We start from the raw sequence: 7,499 nt of genomic DNA, 5'->3' as shown, positions 1-7,499 counted from the left end.
CTTTGTAGCCCAGGCTGGCCTCGAACTCAGAAATCCTCCTGCCTCTGCCTCCCGAGTGCTGGGATTAAAGGCGTGCGCCACCACGCCTGGCTTGGTTCCATATTTTAAAACAAAATTATATTCTGCTCAACGGCCACATCAAACTAATAGGAAAAAAACTATGTTATTTTTATGAAACAAGTGAAGTGTTATAACAATTTTCACTTTAAATAACAAGTAGAAGTTCACCAAAATAGCTAAGCATACAATGCAATACATACAATTATGCTGGTAAGAACCATTGTATATATCATGAAAACCACATCTTTTTCCAAGGATGTAAAGTACATAAAGTTTGTAAAGATCATGATCAGATTCAGTGTCCTTTCTTTTAGCAATATGATGACAGCCACTTGATGAGAGGAAGAAGTCCCTTCAGCTATATAATACCTTCTAATGGGTAAATGTGTGCAATGACAAACACTCCATCTGGGAGAGAGTGATTAAGACTCAGCAACTCAAGAAAACTTGCAAGGGTCATAAAATAAACCACAAGTCTCAGGAAATCCTTCATCTTTTCAAGGCTCACACATCCCTTCGCAAGACAGAGAGTGGATGAAGAAGACTCGACCTGTTGATCTGCTTTAAAGCTTTGAGGGGAGATGCAGGGATGCAGAGCTCCTGTGTCATCACCCATGCTGGAGTGGCTTTGCAGTGATGCTGTAGTATCATGGTCTTCTCTAAGTAAGCTCTTACCCATTCTGTCAGAAGCATTAATATACTCACGGATTGAGTAAGCCAGACATGGTTTGAACTATTGCTTTGATCTGTCTTCTTTCCCTTGTCTGGGTAGACATATGTTCATTTCTCCCCAGGAAAAGGCACATAATGATAGGTTTTTAGGTTTCTTATATTTTTTCTTTACTCTCCAGTCAAATTCTAAGGATGAAATAATCTTGTAAGACTCTGCTTTGATGAACCCCCTTGTATTTTTCAAAACTTTTTGAAATTATGCTTCATGGGTGAGAAAAGTCATTTTGCTAAAGCAATCTCCTATTTTCTCTTGGTATTTTGCAAACTAAATATAACTTTGTGGAATACAGTTGTCAAAAGATAAAACTATTATAAATATTAATCATATGCATTTAACTAGTATGCTCTTAAGTGTTACCCAAGTCCTTAAGATGAAAATTTTTAAATTCTCTACTATAATTATATGGCCTTGCAGAAGTCACATTATGCTGTGATCAAACATAAAAACCAATGTATACTTATTTCAATGTAGACTTTGTTTTGTCAAAATAATTACAAAAAAGCATTGAATTTGATACTTAAATGTGATGTTCTTGCTGTCCATAGTAAACTGTGAAATCACAGTGGAAGAAGATGGAAATTGTATTATGTGGTGTGTCTAATTCCATCCCGTGGTGTCCATGGTTCACAGACATGATATGAATCGTGCATTATGCATTTGCTATGATTTTTATTGGTTATTAATTTGGTTTACAAAGAATTCAGAACCATGGTCTCATTAGTGACTTCACTAAGTAAGTTACAATCACCTAAAAAGGCCAGCTTCTACTCAAAGTATTAAATATGTGGCAGACATATAGAGTAAAAGAGAGACATTTACTCCAGAGACTGTGAACATGGAAAGAAGCCCACACAGAACACCTTTGGGAGAGACATGCAAAGACAGATAAAGGCAGGGTAAGAGTTACTTTTCTATGGCTATAATCAAACAGCATGCAAAAAATAAAGTAAATAAAATAAAATAAAATAAAGGGTGGGGCAGCAACTGAGAGCTCACATCTTGAGCCAGAAAAAGGAAGCAGAAAGCATTAACTTGAAATGAACTATAGACCAGACAGTGGTGGCGCACACCTTTAATCCCAGCACTCGGGAGGCAGAGGCAGATGGATTTCTGAGTTCGAGGCCAGCCTGGTCTACTGAGTGAGTCCCAGGACAGCCAGGGCTACACAGAGAAACCCTGTCTCAAAAAAACAAAACAAAACAAAACGAAATGAACTATAGATTTTAAAAGTTGAAGTTCAATTGCAGCGGTATAGCTCCTCCAGCAAGATCACACCAAATCCTTAAGAAACGCCCCGCTAGGGACTAAGTAGTCAAATGAAAGATGCTGGGACAACTTTTATCATCTAACCACCAGAGTAACCATTTTAATGAAGAAGCTATTTTATTTAATAATAGGATACAAGGAAGTATTTCTGAGAATTTAAAGTTAATTAGCAAGCTAAATTAAATCAGGTTTGTATCTCAAATAAATTTATTTAAATGGTCACATTGCATGAAATCTATTCTGTTTTTTTGGATATGTGTGTGTGTGTGTAATATATATATATATATATATATGTGTGTGTAATATATATGTACTCTCTATCTTATATAATATAAAATATAATATAGTATAATATAATATATAATACATAACATGTAACCTACCCTATATAATATAATGAACAATGTATAGTAAATAATACATGATATGTAAAATATGTAGTACATGATATGTAATGTGATTCATGATATACAATATGATATATGTTTATATTATATATATATATAGAGAGAGAGAGAGATTACTATAACCCAGATGAACCCAGATAAACTAATACATTTCACTTTTACACAATGTGAAATTTTATATTATAATAATATTCTATACTAACTGGATAATTTTATATAATATTAGGGCACAAAGGAAGTATTCCTAGAATTTAAAATGAAGGAGCAAGCTACATTTAATTCAGTATACATCTCATATAATGGATAACTTTACATAAATTGTCATGTGTGAAATCTATTCAGCTTATTTGGGGTACAGAATTATATATAAGCTCTCTATATATCACACACTATATATATGAAATTCTCTAACCCAGGTAAACTAATTATTTCACATAATGACAATTTAAATAAATGTATCAATTATGTGAGCTCATTATATAGTATATAATAAATATGCAGTATAATATATATATATTATGTAATATTTAATGTGCAATTTGCAGTGTGCAATATGTAATATGCAATGTATAATTTGCAGTATGTAATATCTAATTGTATATGTAATGTTCTAACTCACATGCTTTATGCATATATATTTTATGGGATATAGATATAGATTTAAAAATATAACATTTGTAAATTTTTGAAATTTGCATTTAGTTGTATTTAACACAATGAAAAATATATTAATAATTTAACCATGATTTCAGGACAGTAAAAAGAAATGCTAAGAAGCAAAGCTGACAGGAACATCATTATTATATGAACTTATACCCATGGGATGTCACATGATGGCAATTAGTGGCTAAAGATATGTTAGCATTTAACAAAGTCATATAATAACACTTAAACATGTGATTTGGTCACTCAAGTGTTGTGCCTCACTTATTTATCTGTTACAAGTCCTTTTACTATATAATCTGTTCCCTGCATCCTTATAACCTTGAACAGACATCACTAATGTGCGTAGCTGGGAGTTTCTTCCATCAGCAGGACATTGAAACTCTCCCATAATGGCAAATAGGGCCCTTGCACTCAAGAACAGCATTTGGCAGATGCAGAGGCTGTGTCCAAATCTTTTCACAGCTTTCAGTTTCCAAAACAAACAGTAGCATACTGTGAACAACTATAATGAGTGGATTTGGTCTCTTAACAATCTGTCACTATTTTTCTTAAAATAGTGTTTCCAAATGATGAAAAATTGTATCTCTTAGCTATTTTGCATTCCACTGTTTCTAGGGGAACTATTTTGTCAGTAATAGTATATTACCAAACTACCTATCAATGAGTATTGATTATATATTCAAAAATAGTGATTAAAATGTATGACTATTGAACTTGAACATACACAGTAAGCATATAGTAGAATAAACATATAGTCATATAAATATATCTGGCATATTGCAGCTCCACATTAGCTCATTTTTTCATTGACTATGAGAAAGTAATAGTTAATAGTTAAATTTTTAGTTTGTCTGTTAAACCATTAGATCATTCATTAGTTCTAGGACACAGACTAAGGAGTGATTTCAGGCAGAGTTTCTGTAGCTCAGCTCAAACCCTCTCCTGATTATTAGGAATCATAAGTCCTTGGATTCCTGCTTGCATTCTCATATACTTCACAATTCTCTTCTATAGAATGAGAATTGGAAACACATTTGCCTCAGCACATTGTTAACATGATTACCAGTGTTTTGCCTGGATCCTTATGAATCCAATAAACACCATATCTTTGTGCCTATTGCCTCTTCATTGAGTTCAGAGCAACTGCATTAGGAACAACAACAACGTGTAACAGAGTACCACTTAGAAGAAGTAAGAAGGGCCATATTAGCCATCTAATTTAGCAAACAAATTTAGTTACAGCAATTAAGGTTGTATTTATGAGCATCAGAAAGCCCTGCTAATAATGAAGCCACAAAAGTGCTTTTCTCTCCTGCTGTAATTGGGGAGATTTGCAGTTTCTAACTTGTGTTTAACTGCACAGTAGTGTTGTCAGAGAGGATGCCTTGAACATTTGCAGTTTCAACGCATCTGGTGTTCAGTCACATATCACAAAAGCATTCAAAGGTGGGATGGAGCTGTGGTGGGGCGATGCCTCATCTTCTTGCCTTTCAATCATGAAAGAAATATTCCCCAACTTTCTACTGGCATATTGTTCATGTCTCAGTCGTATTGTCTATTTTGGAAGGGTTACTCCTGGCTGCAATGTGTTCTAGAATAGCAAACTGGGACCTCTCTCTGTACAACATATTCAAAGTGATATTTATAGGAAAGAGATTCAAGGTAGTATTTTATAGTGTTTGGTAATAGTCATCTTGGGAATCATTATAATTTAGAGTTTGCTATACTCATTTTACTGCCTGGTATTTATTATGGGAATTTGCTACTGTACTTCTTCCACTGCTTAGGTCATCTTCCAGTTTAATGAGAAGCTGATGTAAGAACATTTGATTTTGTTCCTGAAATTGTTATGTTTTTTGTTTGTTTGTCTCCTTTTTCTTTTCTTTTTTTTTTAAGCAGAAATAGCAATTAAGAAACATAAGAAGTTTGCCATCACTGCTCACTTTACTCAGTGTGCTCTAACTGAACGGGTGTTCCTTAATTTTTTCAAGTATACAAACCCTGTGTCTACCTCACAGCCTTTCCATTGCTCGTTCTTTAGTCTAGAAAATCTCTTTAAGCCACAGTCTCTACCATCACTGCCACCCTCTCAAGTCTCGTCCTTCATTAGCTCTGGTGCAAGTTTCTCCCACCTTGGACTATCTTATTTGGCTCAAAGACTTTTCAAACATTCCTCTATCTCATCAATCATATATTTTTGTAGATTGTCCATTTTTAACTTTCTTGTTGGGAACCTTCTGTCCGTGTTACTACATAATCAGACATGCACAACATGAAAGTAGCTCCTCTCGATATTTTTCTGACTAATTCTGCAGCTTTCTGAACCTAAAGCTGAGCCAACTACAATTATTAAATATATGATAAACAAATGAAAGAATCACTCCCTTTTCCTCTCACCCCTCTCCCTATACAACTGAAGAAAAAATATTGTGAAGATCAATTTTAAGAGAGTTCTTGGTCAGAAGTTTCTTAGAACAAGGTGAGTTATATTTATTAAATGCAAATATCTTGTTATGTCTAGATAAAATTGACTGGCCACTCATTCTGAACAACTGGGAAATTATGCAGAGTATCTACTCTGATACTGAGAGTTGTTTAATGGGCATCCCAACTCAGGATTTTATAGTTAACATCAAACCATGAATGTGTTTTATGTCACATAATTCTAATGTTCAGAATCATATTCCTGATCAAATCTTAGTGTTTGTACATAATGAAACTTGCTTTTTAATGGCTTCTCTAAAACATAAAATATTAATTGCAAAGATTTATTTATAAAATTGAGTTATTTGTGTGTCTGTGTATATGCATGTGTGTACATGAATTTGATTGTGGGTAGCCACCGAGGTTGGAAGATTGTGTCAGATCATCTGGATCAGGGGTTTATGAGACACTCGGTGTGGGCGTTAGGAAATGAACTAAGATTCTCTGCAAATTTAATATATATTCAACCACTAAGTTATCTCTTTTGTTCTTAAATATTAATTATGAAGGATAATTTTTCCCAGCTAAAAAATATGGATGATACCTCCCCAAAGAAGACACAAAGATGAGAAATTAGTGCATGCAAGCATGTTCAGTACTGTCTTCCCAGGAAAGCACAGAGAAAAAATTGGTGACTGCTCAAAAGCACCCATTACAGAAGGAGAACACAGAGTCCCCAGGACACCAAACATTTCTGAGGATGGAGGATTAAGAATCATCACCAAATTGTCATAGAACTACAACATGATGAAGCTGCATTGATACAGTCTGGCTACTCTAAACACAATTTTTAATAATATTAGCTAGAAGTGATGCTTGATGGCATTTATCCAGATAAGTTGAAAATGTGTGTATTCAAAGAACTGTACATACTAGTTTATTAACAAAATTGGAAGCAATCAAAATGGCCTTCAGTACACATTTAGATATACAAATTGTTTATGTGATAGGGTATTGGTTATTAATAAAATTTGGATTTATCAAAATATGAAAAGACCTCAAGTTGGTAGCCTCATATAAGTAAGGGAAAGAGTCTTCTAAATTAGATTAAATAATATATGACTTAAAATTGATGTTTCAAAAGGGTCAATGAAGATATGTAAGAGATCTGTGGTTGCCAGTTTCTGAGGCTGTGAAGAGGGATAAACACATGATGCATCCAAGGTTTGTTTACAGGTCCTGAGTGTGTGAGTAGGCACAGATGTGTGATACTGGAGAATCAATTAGCAGAACTGTCCTACGTGGTATTGTCATAATAGAGACACTAGCTTAGCCTAACAGGAGGTATCTTTATTCTTCTCTTCACAATTTGCCATCCAGTGATCTTCCCTCAGCATCTTGACTATAAATCTCCACATCACCATGTTGCATGTAAGTTCCTGACTTACAATCTCTACACAAAACACTGGGCTGTCTTTACAACTATCAGGAAAGATCCACTTAATGGAGCCTTTCTTAAATCATTAACAAAGGGAAAGACATTTTCTTTCAAATCTACCTAGTCATATTTGTCTTTTTTTCTCATTAGTATGTATAAATGACCCCAAAGTCAAAGATATCTTCAAATCCTATTTAACTTATAAGAATCAGTAATTGTCTTAAAATCAAATCTGTTTTATAGTGCTTTCAATTATCAATCTTCTCTGGGTCAATTTTGGCTTATACAATTTAATGATAATTAAATTATAATAGTAATTGACCATAACTAAGCTGAATGGTTTTCACCTGAGTGGTTTTTTTTAATGTAAAAGGAAAATAAACTAAAAAAACAAAAAAAAACCAAAACAAAACAAAAAAAAACTATTGAAGCAAATAAACCCCTCACATAGAGCCACAAAATATTCAAACTGAAATGTGTCCTTGTGGGATTCGTGAGCATGGAG

This window comes from Mus caroli, chromosome 7 (assembly GCF_900094665.2).
Source record: "Mus caroli chromosome 7, CAROLI_EIJ_v1.1, whole genome shotgun sequence".
NCBI lineage: Eukaryota > Metazoa > Chordata > Mammalia > Rodentia > Muridae > Mus > Mus caroli.
The sequence above is the reverse complement of the archived record's forward strand: the minus strand, read 5'-3'. Positions refer to the sequence as shown.